Raw genomic sequence first — 18,932 nt, 5'->3', positions numbered from 1 at the left:
GATAATGTGCTGAATAGGTTGAGAAGAAGTAAAAGTCAAAGAAAAGGAAATTAGCCAGTGCCTCCTGTGAAAAAAAAAAATCCAGAGCATCCACACAACAAATCCAAATATTTCTTATTCAATCAAAAAGCTTGATTGCAAACAGAAAAAATAGACACAATAAGGCATTTTATTATAACTAAAATGATAGTTTGTGTGGAGGGCTGATGCTGAGCCTCTTGCCGCTCATATAACTGCCTTAAACAAGGATGTTACATGGTAACCACTGGTCTTACACACAAATACCTGCGGAAGAGGAAACTTCATCACTTCCAACATCCCCTCCCTAACCATTCACACACACAAATATGCAGGCCCCTACATTCTCCAAAAACATATAGAGTCCTGGTCCTCAGCTCTCCTACGAGCTGGTCAAAGAATAAAGCAAAATAGCCAGTGCCTCCAGTGAAGAAAAAAAATAAACAGTGCATCCACACTACAAATCCAAACATTTCTTATTCAACAATTAAAAAGCTTGGAAATAAACCTGTGCAAACTTGCTCAAACTGAACTGCTCAAACCGGTGGAACAGTTTTATCATATATGGCTTCCGTGTTAACATTCACAGCAAAAGCTTAGTTTTCAGAGACCTTATGCGCTGTGAGCATCGAGAACCAAGCTCAAAAAAGATGGTCTGGATTGCTTCAAATGTGTACGTCATTGGTTTTGGATAATCAATGTTCATGGCATACAGCAGGCCAAAGAGGTATGCCAAGGCAGTTTGAAGGTTTGGTAGGTTGTGTAGTATAATGGCCCCTTCCAAGACAACAGCCATGTCTCGTATTGTTGGTGATGTGGTGGCATCGTCGTCTTCATAGACGGTCAGGATTGCAACATGCACATCTCGGATCACAGCTTCCTCAGGATCAGTGTCCTGAGGAAAAGTCAGAGACATGATTAAGTACTGTGGAAAATTAAGGAAAAAATCATTTTACTGATTCTAACTTTATCATTAGTACCCTGCTACTTTTCCCCTTCAGCTTGTGGATGTTTTATAATGTTAGACCCAAAAGTGACCCATCACCAGTTGTTGTTAACAGTTTTTCTTTTTTAGTTTTTTTTTTACTATTTATTGCACAAATACACCAGCCAACAACAGTTGCCCCTCAGTAGATAAAAAGAAGACAGTCACTAAAAACTCATTCCACGCACCACACTTATCTGGACTGATGAACTGCAATGATGGCAGGTGTTTTTTGTGCATTTTGGATGAACATCCTGAAAACCATCTCTGGGGGTAAATAAAATATCTTCCACAAAGTGTATTGTGCATAAAATGATTACCGTAAGCTTTGAAATCCTACATTGAGCAGCACTTTCATTTTGTAAGTCTATTTCCTACAGCTACTATTACTTACCAAATACCTCAGGAAAAACTCAGACGCGTCCTCCCGGACGAAAATGGGCAGGCCTCTCAGTGCCTCTGTTGTTCGTTGAGACACAATCTCCCTTGTCTACAGACAGACACACACACACCCACCCACCAATTCATATAGTGCGGCATTAAGGCATATTTCTACAAATCATAGTTATCAAATGTCATCAAGAACTAAAAAGATTGATTACATGGATTTTTACAACCACTTGTCTTAAGTGTTTTTTGGCTGCTGCCAACATTTTTACTGAGAAGAGATGTGTTTACAAGCATGTGTATACTGTAACCTATATGTATCTCCTAGAAATGTTAGGCAAAGGAGCACTTGATATTTGGCTTTGGTGGACAACGCTCTTTTGGCTGCTTAACATACCAATTGGTCAAGGTTTGGAAGTAAAGTAGTAAAGCCAGGTCATTTTTTGCATAAGCATACTTTTAGCTTTAGGCACTTTACTCACTTCTTCATCAAGCTTATCCAGGAGGTCTTCCATCGTCGGATCCAAAGCTGCCTTCCTTGCCCGATACAGTCTTAGCAGGCGAAGCACATATTTGTCAAGGGATGCATTGAACGTTCCAAGGAGGTCCTTGCTGGTGATTCGATAAAATTCTTCAGAGATCTGCACACAATTAACAATATAATTTCATTATTTTGCCTATATAGAAAATTAGTGTATCAAGTCAAATTTGTATTCTGTATTTTATTTGCTGTTTTTATTATTTCCTCAACAGGGACAGAAAAACCCAGTAGAACACAATGCAGGATTCACTACATTCAGAGGCAAGAATGGGGTGCTGTCCTGTTACACACTCTGAAATGAGCATTTAAATACAAATAAATACACATGAAAAACCTTACCTCTTCAAGAGAAAACAGGGCAGGCCATCTCTTCTGGACGGCTGACACCATAGGCTGCATCTCTACTATTTCTTTCCGTCTAAGGGAAAAGGTCAGTTCCATCTTGTGCCGAATCAGTCCCATGTGCCTTTTCTTCTTCTTCATTTCTTTGACCAGAGCAAGCCGTTCCTCCTCAAGAGTAGAATCATCATGGTGTTCCGGATTGTCCGGGACATGATTGACCTCTCCACGTTTGGCCTTTTTCAGTGTGAATGGACAGTCATTCCCATCTCCTTGCTTTCTTTTTCTGTTTACATTTACCTCATTGCACCCCGCATCACGCAGTTTTGCCCTAAAGTTACCAATCTTATATCGGATACTCATAGGCCATCCATCACAGCCTGTTATGCTATCTGACTCCTTAAGGCACGGATACTTGAGAACCAGCGCAGAGGCAACTGATGCTACTTGATCTTTCTCAGGATAGCCTCCTCTGAGGTCAAAAATAGCTTGTGCCACTTTATCCAAAACTTCCATTTTGACATCTATGGTCACATCAAGGGGCTTCTTTGTCTTTTCATAGATCTCATTTCCCTTTCGCAATTTCAGTTCAACATCATATGAGAACTTAGGAATGGTGAACGGAGAGGGCCATTTAGTGACTTGTCTTAATCTGCACTGGGCAGAATCACTAGACGTGCTCAGGACAGAATCACTAGACATAAAATCTTCTGAATGAAAACTTACCGTATCCAGAGAGGACACTGATCCAATGGAATGGTCAGATAGGTTAAGAGAGGATGAGTTAAGAGGGGATGAGTCAGAGTTCCACATAATATGTAGGACTGCACGCCCCTCAGGCAATTCAGACATTGTGATCAATTGGCATAAAGAATTTCCAAAGTCCGGATCTTCAAATTGGAGTGTGAACCTTGAAGTTGAAGTCGCTCTTTAAGTACCTCAATTAGCTGGTCCACAGATTCTGGAAGGTATGTGAGCTGAATTCTTCTGGCTTCTTTTGGGGAGATGACGACCCGAAGTAACAAAGTCTAGAGAGAGAGAGAGAGAGAGAGAGAAAGTGGGAAAACAGTCTGATTCTGCATCACTATATAGGCTAATGTGACCAACAATACTTATAGACCCTTTTAGTGCAAACAGCTGGCACAAGACAACATACCATTTTCAGCTGCTTTAATTGAGGATGAATGTCCTTGTGGTCACCATCAATTTTCCACCGACTTTATATGCTTCTAGAGGGTGGTAATCCGTCAGCGCATCTGGATCCAAGGCTACAATTTCAGAACAGTGATGTTCAACAAGTTCATAAGATCTGAAATGTTCAATGTACCAGGAAGAGAGCCTTTTACAAATGAATGTCACTTTGACAAGAATGATAACAATCTTATGGAATTCTGGGAGGCCGCTGCACTGCCCAGAAGATAAAATCATGCCCTCTGCATACTGTGTGCCATGCAGGTGAATAGTTTTAGACAGAGACATACTGTGAAGATGTGGGTACTTCTTCTCAATTTCACACTTGAGTGATGTATTTAATTCTGAAACCCTGACCACTTTCACTTTTTCAACATCTAGCTTTGCCTTGAAAAGGTTGCGCCTATGTAGATGGTAGGCTAACATTTGCTGGTGTTTTGAAGAAAGTGTGAGCAGCACATTTTTCCAATTTTTTGTGTCGTGGACCACCTTTTTAAAAAAGCTATGTTTAGCCTCAAATCTCATCGTCCACAAGTCCACCAACGGCCCATAACAGCGAATTAGATTCGGGTAATGGTCAATAAAGTGATGTTTTGGCCTAAGTCTGAACTGCGGAAAGGTACTAGTGAGTAACTTGCGATGATCCCGTAGTTTAGAAGACAAATAACACAATGCTTCCTCTGAGAGAGTGTGTGAAACGACAATCTCAACAATTTCCTTAAGGTCCATTAAAATCTCCCAAGCAGGCTCGTGTTCTGGTATCTTGTATCCAATCATAAAAGGAAGCAAGCGCAACAATGTCCAATTTTCATGTCCGTTACCTCCAACACTTCCTTTGTCAAAGCTTGCTTTTGAAATGTTGTGTGGTTTGTTTACTTTGTCTGTATGCCTGTAGGGAAATGATGTTATGCAGTCGTTTAGTGAATCAAATGTAAACAAACGTTTTGCAATCATATTTTTCAAACACAAAGATAATTCCACAGGAATGACCCCCTCAAAAAAGTCATGTAAAATATCTGGAGGGAACCCATTAACTGGATGAAAGAACAGTAGATGCTTCCCCAGTACACACTCCTTTTTTACACCATTAATGCTTTGGAGGTTCTCATTCTGCCGAAGCTCTTCCAAAAAAATGTTGTGTTCATCAACATCCCTCAACTGGAAATCATGAACATCAGTAGTAGCAATTTGGTCCTTACTTATCAAACAAAATCGACAGAACTTCTCTACAGTAAAACTTTCATAAAAGCCTGCAAGACTATGTGCTCCAAGGTTATCAGCACACACACAAAACACAGTACCCTTAATGAACTGATCTAATACTTCAACAAATATTCCCTCTTGTTCTAGACACTTTATATCGTTAATCAATGGCTCAAGAAACTTCTCATAACCATATTGCTTCACATCAACACTTTTACCTAGGAGAGCTAGCTGAATTGAAGTGAGGCTGGACCGGAACTTGGCTGGTAAATTGAGAACAACCCAATATACTGCAGTTATCTTATGAAGCTTTCTAGAGGTGCCTAGAGGGTTACAGACTTCAAAATCATCAATGTACAATGCCAGACTGATACATTTGTTCTGCTGTCCAAGTAACTTATTGTCCTTGTAATACTTCCCGTCTTGAAAAGACTTGTAGTGTCCAGGTAGAGTCTTGATCAAACACAATTTGGTCCAAAAAATCTGCATGTCTAAACAAAGTCTCAAGTACCTTAGTGACAGATACATAAACAAAATAATTTATATGGGCTGAGTTATACAAATACTCTGTGGGTTCTATTATAGAAAAGTGTTCCTTGAAATATAAATTCCTTCGGTGATCTGTAGACAGACAACCCTTCTTTGAAGTTGTTAATAGGAGTGGATTGGTTTGAACTATAGCGTCAGAAATTTCTTGCAAAACGGAATCATTTACTTCAATTTCATATCTTGTAAGGATCTCTTTAACACTTTTCAAAGTCTGAATGTTAGAAAAAGACAGCAGGTTATGCAAATCCTCTACAATATTCTGAGTTGCACTTCTAGAAACATGCAACTCTGTTTGCATATGTAGAAAAAGAGAAGCCAATTTGTGCTCAAGTGTCTCATTATCCACATCTTCAACTATCTCTTCAACCTCATCTGCTCTCACACTATTCTGTGATGTCCCTGCTTCACAGTCATATTGTTCACTTGCCTCATCTTCAGTGTTGCTGCTCACTATAGTTCGGAAATCTTTAAGTGTACAATTTCTATGATTTCGACTTTTATGAGAACTGAAGGTTGGGCGAGTGTTTGTTTTAAAGGTACATCCAAGAATGGGACATTGCACCGTTTCTCGATTCTTTAAATGTTGTCCGAGATGGTTCCAAAAAGTCTTTTCACTGCAAGTCTCTTTAAAATCACACAACTCACATTGAAATGATGATTCCTGTGGATTGGTGGATTCTCTATGTGACCTTGATATGTGGGATCTCAATGCACCATGTGTTTTAAAGACACATACGCACTCTGTGTAAATGCACGGCCAGTGGGCTCCTTTTCCGTGACGAAGGCGACAATGGTTTATAAGAATTTCTGCAGAGGAGCTGGCAAACTTGCAGTATCGGCACTTCATGCAATCCACGTCTGCAACAGAAGAGGCACACAATGAAGCATATTCAATTGTGCTAAAAGCATTTTGCAACAAACCCTGTGATTTGCATTTGTAATTGTACAATGACCCGATATTGCTGTAAGTACAATTACAACAACTAATGAGTGACAATATTGAAGCAATAACAAGTCCAAAACGTAACATGTTACATTACTGAATACATAGCCATAGCTTTGAAGGTTGACAAATAGCCTAGACAACAAACTATACATACCTTCACAGCTAACTTGCTACTAAGTTCATATTCTGTGCGCTAACCAAGTCAAGACAAGTTTACTTATGTAGTGCATTTCATACACAGGGGTAATTCAATGTGCATGAACAAAAGCAAAGAATAATAGTAAATAAAAGCATACAAGGGCACCAATGCCTCAATTAAACTAGCCCCCCCACTTAACGTTACTATCTTTTAGGGCAGGGGTTCCCAAAGTGGGGGTCGCGGGATGATTTTCAGAATCCTCTTGATGTGACCCCTGAGGTGATTACGACAGATTCATATAAAAATCTATCTATCTAGCTAGTTCTAGCTAGCTAGCTACTCCGCGGGCTGAAAAGTTTGGGAACCCCTGTTTCAGGGTATGTGCAGATCCTTGTCTCCCCTAAAAACGTATACCATGAAAATCCCATCAGGATCAGGTGCTTGTACATCAATTATTTTAGGTAAGCTAACTGTGCATAAAATGCCCTGTTATTGTAGCTTAGCGTTATCGATAGCTAACAACGCTAACAACCAACAAGAACATGGGTAACTTCGGTTAAAAACATTATTAAGACAAAGATTCAAACTAATTGAATCTCTTTTCCACAGCATAGTGCGCTTTACTGTTAACGCGTTGAAAAAAACGGTTAAAAACACGTTTTATTTCGTTAAAAAAAACACTTACCTGACAAGGCAGCCCTGAGAAATGGCCAACTTCATGCAGTTAAAAAGGAAAATTCCTTTTCAATTACATCAATTACATTGATTTCAAAGTTCTTGTTTAGTTCTTGTTTCGTCAACTCTGGAGGGGAGTTTGTTGGGCAGGCTTGCTTTTGTTCGTTGCAAGTGGCAGATCTTTGTTTCTGAGTCAGATTGTTTCGAAAATGTGTGTGAGACCAACAATTACTAGTTATCTTTTTTACAGTGTACGTTCCAAGGAAAAGTCCGATGTTTCCATTGAAATGGTTTTGGGTTCTTTGTTTTGTTAGGAACACTGGGATATTTCATTTTTATTTCGTTTTTATTCCTCTGGGAACCCTGTCTTTTTTCGCCTCAAACAGTGGACCTCTCCCGCGTATTCTCTTTGATCGTGTTAGAGCGGGCGCTGTTTTGAATAATTCCAAAGCCGCGCTCATGCGTCCGCTACGTTCCAAGGTAAAGTCCGATGTTTCCATTAAAATGGTTTTGGGTTCTTTGTTTTGTTAGGAACACTGGGATATTTCATTTTTATTTCGTTTTTATTCCTCTGGGAACAATGTCTTTTTTCGCCTCAAACAGTGGACCTCTACCGCATATTCTCCTTGATCGTGTTATAGCGGGCGCTGTTTTGAATAATTCCAAAGCCGCGCTCATACGTCCGCTACGTTTCACGGTAAACTCCGATCGTTTCCATTGAAATGGTTTTGGGTTCCTTGTTTTGTGAGGAACTCATTTTTATTCATTTTTCCGCTGGGAACCCTGTCTTTTTTCGACTCAAACAGTGGACCTCTCCCGCGTATTCTCTTTGATGTGTTTGAGCGGCGCTGTTTTGAATAATTCCAAAGCCGCGCTCATGCGTCCGCTACGTTCCAAGGTAAAGTCCGATGTTTCCATTGAAATGGTTTTGGGTTCTTTGTTTTGTTAGGAACACTGGGATATTTCATTTTTATTTCGTTTTTATTCCTCTGGGAACAATGTCTTTTTTCGCCTCAAACAGTGGACCTCTACCGCATATTCTCCTTGATCGTGTTATAGCGGGCGCTGTTTTGAATAATTCCAAAGCCGCGCTCATACGTCCGCTACGTTCCACGGTAAACTCCGATCGTTTCCATTGAAATGGTTTTGGGTTCCTTGTTTTGTGAGGAACTCATTTTTATTCATTTTTCCGCTGGGAACCCTGTCTTTTTTCGACTCAAACAGTGGACCTCTCCCGCGTATTCTCTTTGATGTGTTTGAGCGGCGCTGTTTTGAATAATTCCAAAGCCGCGCTCATGCGTCCGCTACTTTCCAAGGTAAAGTCCGATGTTTCCATTGAAATGGTTTTGGGTTCTTTGTTTTGTTAGGAACACTGGGATATTTCATTTTTATTTCGTTTTTATTCCTCTGGGAACGTTGTCTTTTTTCGCCTCAAACAGTGGACCTCTCCCGCGTATTCTCTTTGATCGTGTTAGAGCGGGCGCTGTTTTGAATAATTCCAAAGCCGCGCTCGTTCCACGGTAAAGTCCGATCGTTTCCATTGAAATGGTTTTGGGTTCTTTGTTTTGTTAGGAACACTGGGATATTTCATTTTTATTTCGTTTTTATTCCTCTGGGAACGTTGTATTTTTTCGCCTCAAACAGTGGACTTCTCCCGCGTTTTCTCTTTGATCGTGTGAGAGCTGGCGCTATTTTGAATAATTCCAAAGCCGCGCTCATACGTCCGCTATGTTCCAAGGTAAAGTCCGATCGTTTCCATTGAAATGGTTTTGGGTTCCTTGTTTTGTGAGGAACTCATTTTTATTCATTTTTCCGCTGGGAACCCTGTCTTTTTTCGACTCAAACAGTGGACCTCTCCCGCGTATTCTCTTTGATGTGTTAGAGCGGCGCTGTTTTGAATAATTCCAAAGCCGCGCTCATGCGTCCGCTACGTTCCAAGGTAAAGTCCGATGTTTCCATTGAAATGGTTTTGGGTTCTTTGTTTTGTTAGGAACACTGGGATATTTCATTTTTATTTCGTTTTTATTCCTCTGGGAACGTTGTATTTTTTCGCCTCAAACAGTGGACTTCTCCCGCGTTTTCTCTTTGATCGTGTGAGAGCTGGCGCTATTTTGAATAATTCCAAAGCCGCGCTCATGCGTCCGCTACGTTCCAAGGTAAAGTCCGATGTTTCCATTGAAATGGTTTTGGGTTCTTTGTTTTGTTAGGAACACTGGGATATTTCATTTTTATTTCGTTTTTATTCCTCTGGGAACCCTGTCTTTTTTCGCCTCAAACAACCAACGTGTAGGCAGGAAGAGGCGGGATAGGTCCACTGTTTCTGGCGAATAAAGACAGGGTTCCCAGCGGAAAAAATAATAAAAATGAGTTCCTCACAAAACAAGGAACCCAAAACCATTTCAAATGTTCAAAACAGCGCCCGGTCAAAAACGATCAAAGAGAATACGCACCTACCAACGTGTTGACAGGAAGAGGCGGGATAGGTCCACTGTTTCAGGCGAATAAAGACAGGGTTCCCAGCGGAAAAAATAATAAAAATGAGTTCCTCACAAAACAAGGAACCCAAAACCATTTCAATGGAAACCATCGAAGTTCCCCTTAGAATGTAGCGGACAGATGAGCGGGGATTTGGATGTTAAACACAGCGCCCGCTCCAATACTCTAGAAGTGAATACGCACCCACCAACGTGATGGAAGAAAGAGGGCGGGGGGTCCAATGTTTAAGGCAAAAAAAGACAGGCTTCTCTGCAAAATGAAAATAAAATAAAAATGAAATATCCCAGTGTTCCTAACAAAACAAAGAACCCAAAACCATTTCAATGGAAACGATCGGAGTTTACTTTGGAACGTAGCGGACGGATGAGCGCGGCTTTGGAAATGTTCAAAACAGCGTCCGCTCAAAAACGATCAAAGAGAATACGCACCTACCAACGTGTTGGCAGGAAGAGGCGTGATAGGTCCACTGTTTCAGGCGAAAAAAGACAGGGTTCCCAGCGGAAAAAATAATAAAAATGAGTTCCTCACAAAACATGGAACCCAAAACCTTTTCCATGGAAACGATCGGAGTTTCCCTTCTAATGTAGCGGACGCATGAGCGCGGTTTGGCAAATATTCAACACAACGCCAGCTCTAATACTATCTAAGTGAATACGCACCGACCAACGCGGACGGATGATCACGGCGAGGGAAATCATCAGTGGATGAAATGTTTTCGCTGACTGGCGGCGAAAGGGTGTGGGGGGGGTGCAGCTCCGCTGTTTGAGGCGAAAAAAGACAAGGTTCCCAGAGGAATAAAAACGAAATAAAAATGAAATATCCCAGTGTTCCTAACAAAACAAAGAACCCAAAACCATTTCAATTGAAACGAAGAGAATACGCACCTACCAACGTGTTGGCGGGAAGAGGCGGGATAGGTCCACTGTTTCAGGCGAAAAAAGACAGGGTTCCCAGCGGAAAAAAATATAAAAATGAGTTCCTCACAAAACAAGGAACCCAAAACCATTTCAATGGAAACCATCGGAGTTCCCCTTAGAATGTAGCGGACTCATGAGCTGGGATTTGGATGTTAAACACTGCGCCCGCTCCAATATTATTATTATTCTATCGCTCATTATTCACAAAACACAGGTATGTTTAATATCATAATGTATGTCTCAATCACTAGTCAAAGACATGTTTGTGAATTCCGTACCTATTATGTACCACAGTTCCATTTCAGTTTAGCAGCAGTCTGTAACCTACACTGAACACAATTATAACTGGACCATAGAAAGAGTAGTGTCTTACCTTTTTGGGGCGTTTTCTTGTCTCTTCTCAGATTTAAGACAGTTTATTTGAATCCATAATACAATGATTATGATTATTGATTATGATCTACTATCATGACAAACATACACATACAGTATAATTTGCTAATAAGACCCTCTTTAGTGTTTCTATTTCAATCAAGTAAATGTCTCTTCTCTCACAGTTGGTGATGTAATCCCTTTATCTGTGATCCAAGGTCGATGGCACAGCAAGTTCAGTCAAACAAGTTGCAAGTCGGAAGGTGCTGCCTGGTAGAGCCACACACACAATAACAAAAGCTGTCTGTCTCTACCTTTCCTCAGGTAGAGACAGACAGCTTTCCTCAGATAGCAATACTCTCATTGCACAGTAACAACCAACAGAACCAGCAAAAATATTGTAGGCTACACAGAGGTGTATAGACTGACCACTTAAATAGGCCGCCATATCAACATGTAACGTGATTGTGTTGGGTGTAAACAGCTGATCTGTCACCTATATATATGCCATTTAGCTGACGCTTTTATCCAAAGTGACTTACATTGCAGTGAGCGCATACATTTCAGTATATATGGTCCCAGCGGGAATCAAACCCACAACCTAAGCATTGTTAGTGCCATGCTCTACCAACTGAGCCACAGACAGCTAGCACTTTCTTAGAGTGTTCTACCTGAACTAAGCTCACTCCATTGAATGTATTTTTAATAGTGTGTGTAGTCCTTTACTCATCTTTATCCTAAATGTGTTATTACAGGTCTTGCTGCAGTGCTTTAGATTGTAATCATTTATTGTTTGATATCACTATTGATATCCTAAAATATGAAAGAAAGACTTTGACAATAATTGCATGTGTGCATATGCCCATGCGTACATTTTAGGAATTATATCTTTATTTCTAAATTATCTGCATTTCACTGCAGTCATTCCTAAAGGAGAGGTGATACTTCCTCTCACCCAATCACGATTGCGGCTGGGACCAGTGCACATTAAGTCGAAGGTTTTGGCTGTTTCTGATAGTTTTTTCTGATATGTCAGCCTCATAATGGCATCCTTGACTTTCATTGACCTCTCTTTGGTCCTCATGTTGAAAGACACCAATAACAGACTCCAAAGGCAAATGCAAAGCATAGAATCAATACTAGACATCGACAGCTCTCTTATGCCTGCACAAATTATGTGACAGAACACACCTGACTAACCAGAAACACCTGTCAAGCCATTTTTCCAATACTTCTGGTGCCTTGAAATAGGGGGACTATGTATGAAAAGGGTTATAATTTTTAAATGGTGAAACCAATCCAAAAAAAGAAAACATTTAATTAAATCTGATAATTTCTACTTTACCTCATAGTCATTGTTTGATTTCAAATCCAAACTGTTGGGGTATAGAGCAAAAAAATAAATAAAGACTTCCTCTCTTCTTCCTATATAAGAAGGCTTCCTCTTTCCAATACTTAGGGAGGGTACTGTATTCTCCTATGCTTTTTGAGGACAAAGTGAGTGGGGCATGGAGGAGAGGATGCAAGGAGTCCTGTTCATAACAGTTGAAAAAAGGCTTCAGTCTTCTCAAAAAAGACTAGTAATGGCACTAATAATATGAAATCTGAACCATTTCACATGATATTACCTGTGATATTGAGATTAGTAAAACAAAATGTACTGTAAACATGGCTAATATTTGGAAGCAGTCACTCTTATAATTAGGTGTTTTTTTTATTATCAGTTTATTGCCTGTAATCATTTCAAGGAATCTCTATTTGCTACGTATTTCAGTATTTAAGAGCCTTAGACTTGAAAATCATTCTTACTTTCTCCATTTTGGATCTGTTTACTATAAACCTCATTCATACGAAACAGCGAAACAACCACCGTACTTGGGCAGGATCTTTTCATTCCGTCTAATTAACAAGTGTGATGCAAAACAGCACTCTTTTCAACTGTACTTCTGATCTCTGTGATCTCAACAGCTAAATTTTCAGACCAATATTGATTCATCTGTTTTTGTTTCATCTGATGTTTTCCTATTGGAGAACATGTGTGGGTTCGGCAGAAGAATTTGGGATACACACCCACATTAACCTGACCTTACTGCAGCAGAGATTGTTTTAATTTTTAGATTATGACCAATATTGTCTTTATTTAGACTGCCTTGTGCAACATTTAGTAGGATTTCAAGATTATTTTAGTGGAATAGAAGAACATGTTGTTTTCTGCTTAACCGTCCAACCAGTTTAATTGAAACATAACACGGTGGTGGCTTGGAATTGCATTATGATACAATGGTGATAGTAACTAAATGGATATAAATGATCTATATGTAATTGTAGTGGTGTCCGTGTACACAGAGGCAGACGCAGCGGTGTAGTGAGGGAAAGGTCCCGTTTATTCATACAGTCAGTAATCGTTAGAGTTCAATAAGAGTTCGTTGGCTTTCCAGCCTCGTCAGAGCGTCTCTCTCTCTCTCCACTGTCCGCTCTCCGCTCTCCTCGCCTTTCTCGCCGTTTCCAGCCTAGCTACTGAAATGGCAGAAGCACACACATCTTAAACATTCGCCGACGAGACTTAATTCGCAGCAGGTGTGCAACAAAAGTCTCGCCGACACAACGGGGGACCCGACGGCCGACGACCTACTTCCCCCCCCCTGCACGGGAGAGGAAGTCTGCCACGACCATCTGCGCCCCCGGTCTGTGCACGACGGAAAAGTTGAAAGGCTGCAACGCGAGGTACCACCGGGTGATCCTCGCGTTTACATCCTTCATGCGGTGGAGCCACTGGAGGGGGGCATGGTCGGAGTAGAGGGTGAAGGCGCGACCCAGCAGGTAGTAGCGGAGGGTGCCGACCGCCCACTTGATGGCCAGGCACTCCTTCTCCACGGTGCTGTACCGGCCCTCCCTCTCCGACAGCTTGCGGCTCAGGTACAGCACCGGCCGGTCGGCCCCCTCCACGCGCTGGGTCAGCACTGCTCCCAGCCCTCTATCCGACGCATCCGTCTGTAGGGAGAAAGGGAGGTTAAAATCAGGCGCATACAGGACCGTTTCTCCACAAAGAGCCCCCTTAAGGGCCTCGAACGACCCCTGGCACTGGCCCGACCATTGGACCGGATCCGGGGCACCCTTCCGGGTGAGGTCCGTCAAGGGACTGGCCAGCTCTGAAAACCCTGGAACGAACTGCCGGTAATAGCCAGCCAGCCCCAGGAAGGCCCTCACCTCCTTCTTCGTCTTGGGCCGAGGAGAGGCGGCGATGGCCGCAGTCTTTTCAATCTGCGGTCGCACCTCCCCCCGTCCCAAGTGGTACCCCAGATACCGGATCTCCCTCCGCCCGATCACGCACTTTTTCGGGTTGGCCGTCAGCCCCGCCTGCCTCAGGGACCGCAGAACAGCAGCCACACTCCGCACATGCTGCGGCCAGGTGTCACTGTGAATGACAATGTCATCTAGGTAGGCCGCAGCATAGGCGGCGTGCGGCCGCAGAATACGGTCCATGAGGCGCTGAAAAGTGGCTGGGGCTCCGAACAACCCGAAAGGGAGCACGGTGAACTGGAATAACCCGAGCGGAGTGGAGAATGCCGTTTTCTCCCGGGACACCGGCGAGAGTGGAATCTGCCAGTATCCCTTCGTGCAATCCAATGTCGTGAAGTACCTGGCCGTACCAAGCCGGTCCAAGAGCTCGTCGACCCGGGGCATCGGATATGCATCGAACTTGGAGACCGCATTAACCCGTCTATAATCCACACAGAACCGTATAGCCCCATCTGGCTTGTTGACAAGCACGATGGGGCTACACCAATCACTGCGGGACTCCTCGACCACACCCAGCTCCGTGCACACAACGTTTCGTTTGTGCACCGGCAACCTATAGGGACGCGTGCGCACCATTAAACCCGGCTGCGTTTCTATATGGTGGTCGATAAGCGTAGTCCGACCGGGCAGGGGAGAGAACACGTCAGCGAACTTAAGCTGCAAATCTGCAACGTCCGCAGCCTGGCTAGCAGAGAGATGGTTATCAATATCGACCGGAGTGCTGACTTTCGATTTTGGGACTTCCGGACCGAACTCCTCTCTCTCCGGAATTACCGTAGCCAGAGCAACCGTGACCACGTCGTTCCATTTTTTTAGGAGATTGACGTGATACACCTGCAAGCTATCCCCCCGGTCCGAGCGTACAACCTCATAATCCACGTCCCCCATGCGACGTGTGACCACAAACGGCCCTTGCCACTTCGCGAGTAATTTCGTGCTGGAGGTGGGTAACAGTACGAGCACCTTGTCTCCCGGTGTAAACTCTCGTAGGGTAGACCCCCTGTCATACAGGCGTTTCTGACGCTCCTGGGCTTGCAGCAAATGCTCACGTGAGATAGCCCCTAGGGCGTGGAGCTTTGTGCGCAAGTCGAGGACGTACTGGATCTCACTCTTACTGTCGCTAGACCCTTCCTCCCAATTTTCTTTAAGCAGGTCTAGGACACCCTGGGGCTTACGCCCGTAGAGTAATTCAAACGGGGAAAACCCGGTGGAAGCTTGGGGAACTTCCCGCACCGCAAACAACAGGGGATCTAGCCATTTATGCCAATTCCGACTATCCTCGTGGACAAACTTCCGGATCATTGACTTCAAGGTCCGATTGAACCGCTCACAAAGGCCGTCAGTGGCCGGGTGGTAAACACTGGTTCGAATCGCCTTGATGTTCAACAGGCCATACAGTTCTTTGAGGGTGCGTGACATAAAATTAGTGCCCTGATCGGTGAGAATCTCTTTCGGGATTCCCACGCGGGAGATGACTTGAAACAATGCTTGCGCTACACTCCTGGCAGAGATATTGCGCAGAGGTATTGCCTCGGGGTATCGGGTGGCGTAATCTATCAAGACCAACACAAATCGATAACCCTGTGTGCTCCGGTCAAATGGCCCGATAATATCCATCGCAATGCGGTCGAACGGGTTCTCGACCAATGGTAAGGGCCGCAAGGGGGCCCGTGGAATGGCCGGGGGATTTACTAACTGACATTCCCGACAGGAAGCGCACCACCTACGCACCTCTGCCCGAATCCCCGACCAATAAAATCGAGCCATTATACGGTGCAGTGTTTTGTCATACCCTAGATGGCCCGCCATGGGGTTGAAATGAGCCGCCTGGAAGACCATTTCGAGGCGGCTGCGGGGAACCAACAACTGGGTTACTTCCTCCTGACTATGTGAGTCACGACTTACTCGATATAACCTGTCGCTGATAATCGCGAAATAGGGGTGGGCGCGCACCGTGTCTGGCCGTATCAAAGTACCATCAATTGCTATCACTTGGTCAAAGGCTGATCTTAGGGTCTCGTCACGAGACTGCTCGAGGGGGAAGTCGCCTAGCAGCGGATAGTTCGGCGGGGAAGTCTCGGGGTGAGGCGCCCCCGCCGGCTCCGGCTCCCCGGCAGTGTTGCGAGGCACCGCCTCGGCACAGAGCACATTACACGCCACACACCTCCCTAGCTGTCGTGCACGCATCCCGGTAGCCCTCTTTACCGCTTGAGGAAACCCCTCCCAATCCACACCTAGAATCAGGGGATGCGTGAGGCGTGGGATAACCGCCGCCTGTACACTATGGTTTTTCCCCTCAAAATGAATTTCGATAGCGACCACCGGATATTCGTGAATGTCCCCATGCACACACCTCACCCGCACCCTCGATGCCTTCAACAATGCCCCCGGCCGAACCAGGCGCTCCTGGATCATGGACTGCATGCAGCCTGAATCCAAGAATGCCTGGTGCGTATCATGTTGTATCCTTACCGGAATACGATACGCCGCTCCTGGTCCGGGGGGAGGGCCCGGTATGTCGCCGATGCGACACTCGGCCTGCACGTGGCCCGGCCGTCCGCACCGCCAACACACCCCCCCTGTCGCTCGAGGTGCTCCCTGTGGGGCCGGGGTCGGTTCTGGATAGGTGCGCCCCTGCCATCTCGACCTTGGGGCGGGCGCCGGCCTCTCTCCTTCCGCTCCCTCGGTTCCTCCTGGGCGTCGCCCCCCCCCCCTTGCCGCGGGGCCGGGGTTGGTCGTTGTGGCCCCCGCGGTGGGAGGGAGAGATGGTCCTCAGCCAGTCCCACGGTGGTCTTGAGGTCCTGGGGGCGGTGGTACCGGACCTTGGGGGGACCTGGTGCCGCTCCGGTCCCCGGCGCCGGCCCGCCGACCCTGGTGAAGTCCTGGAGGAGGGCGCTGTCCGTGATCCTCGCCGCCGTTAACTCCTCCAGCGTTTCCTGCTGGGTCTGCTGCAGGGCCGTCTGCTGCTCGAGGACAAGCGCTATCCTCGACATCGCCGCTGCTAGCGCCTCCATTCCGCCTTCCCTCTGTGTCCCAGGTTGGGCGCCAAATGTAGTGGTGTACACAGAGGCAGACGCAGCGGTGTAGTGAGGGAAAGGTCCCGTTTATTCATACAGTCAGTAATCGTTAGAGTTCAATAAGAGTTCGTTGGCTTTCCAGCCTCGTCAGAGCGTCTCTCTCTCTCTCCACTGTCCGCTCTCCGCTCTCCTCGCCTTTCTCGCCGTTTCCAGCCTAGCTACTGAAATGGCAGAAGCACACACATCTTAAACATTCGCCGACGAGACTTAATTCGCAGCAGGTGTGCAACAAAAGTCTCGCCGACACAACCCCGGCCACGGTCCTGTAGCTCCCTCTACAGGCCGAACGCTGCATGTCCCCCCACAGTAATATTTGGGAAAAAATAGAATCTTGACAAATTGTTCACTGTTGTCGGACCACTCTTTGTTGCTACCCATCTCCTGGTGAGCCAGACCATGTTTTAGTGCTTTAGATAAGATTCCCCCAGTAGTCGGCACAGTGTTGGTTAGCTTTCCTCATCAATTCTCAAGGTAGTGAGGTGTGAATAGTTAGCATGAAGCTGTGAAAGGTTAGCCAAACACACCTGGTCCAGAGAGACCCAGCCACCTGCAGGCAAGATTCCTCCCCAGGACATGTGACTGCAGTAAGCAGGCATAGAAGCCTGGAGTAGTGTTATCAGATGTATGATCATAGTTAAGCTTAATTAACTTGGAATCAGATGTATCTCATGCAAACCGTGAATGAATTGAGATGTGAGAGCTGTCCTGTAACAATTTACCAGCTATGTTATAAAAATAGGCTGATATGATATGGGATTTGCATTGCATTTTCCTGTCAATTTCCTGTTCTTGGCTATGGATTGACTCATATCTAAGGCAGTGGGCATCTTTGGCACCTTGGGCCTTCACACTATTCTCTCTCTGCCCACAGACACTCATACACACTCACAGGAAACAAAGAGCCAAAAGGAGGAAATAAAAGGAAGTGCCCTTCTTTCCCTAATGGATGTTACACAACTATCCTTCTGCACTAAAAACTAGGGCAATGAAACGTAACTGAGGCCGTCAATGAGGGAAGTGTTTTTAGTTGGTACTCAACAAATTGCTTTCAGGTCTGTCAACAATCCTTTCCCTTTTAATCACAACCATGGTCTTTTCATGGTTTCTTTTTTAAATTGTTTTCTATTGGGCATATAAAGGGTGACATTAATACACTGTTACACAGAAGGTCTGAGGAACCAAACGACGGCACACAAAGAGGGTAGATGAAGCCCGAAGGCGTATTTAATAATAAAAGGGAAAAGGTTAGGGGAGAGAAGGATAATCCAAATGAGAGTAGTCCAGGGTCGATCAAGGGTTCGGCAGGCAGGCGGGTAGTCAGACGAACAGGGGTTCGGCAGGCAGGTGGGTAGTCAGACGAGCAGGGGTCGGGCAGGCAGGCGGGTAGTCAGACAGGAATGGGATAGGTCCGTGGATGGTAGACGAGAGGGAATCCGAGGAAGACGAGGGTTCTAGGGGATCACAGGAGAATGCGGTGAAACACAAAACAAACACTGGAAGATATGAAAAGGCTGGAAGCGTATGTGACACTCAAAGAGTTACCGTGGGACACAGTATGATCTGGCACTGGAGTGAAGATCAGGCAGGGTTTAAGTAGGTCGTTGATTGGGGATGGGTTGCAGGTGCATTGATTGGGGATCAGGTCCAGGTGCGCTGTTGACTGGGAAGACGCTCCAGTGATGACCGCCGCGGCCTCAAGGTGGTGCCAGAGGGTTGGTTAGGAGGGGGAACCGTAACATACACGTCACAATAACATCATAAAGCCTGGATATGGTAAATTGTTTTTTAACCAGAGAA

The sequence above is a fragment of the Argentina silus genome (assembly GCF_951799395.1).
Source record: "Argentina silus genome assembly, chromosome: 3".
NCBI lineage: Eukaryota > Metazoa > Chordata > Actinopteri > Argentiniformes > Argentinidae > Argentina > Argentina silus.
This window is presented reverse-complemented; position numbering follows the sequence as displayed.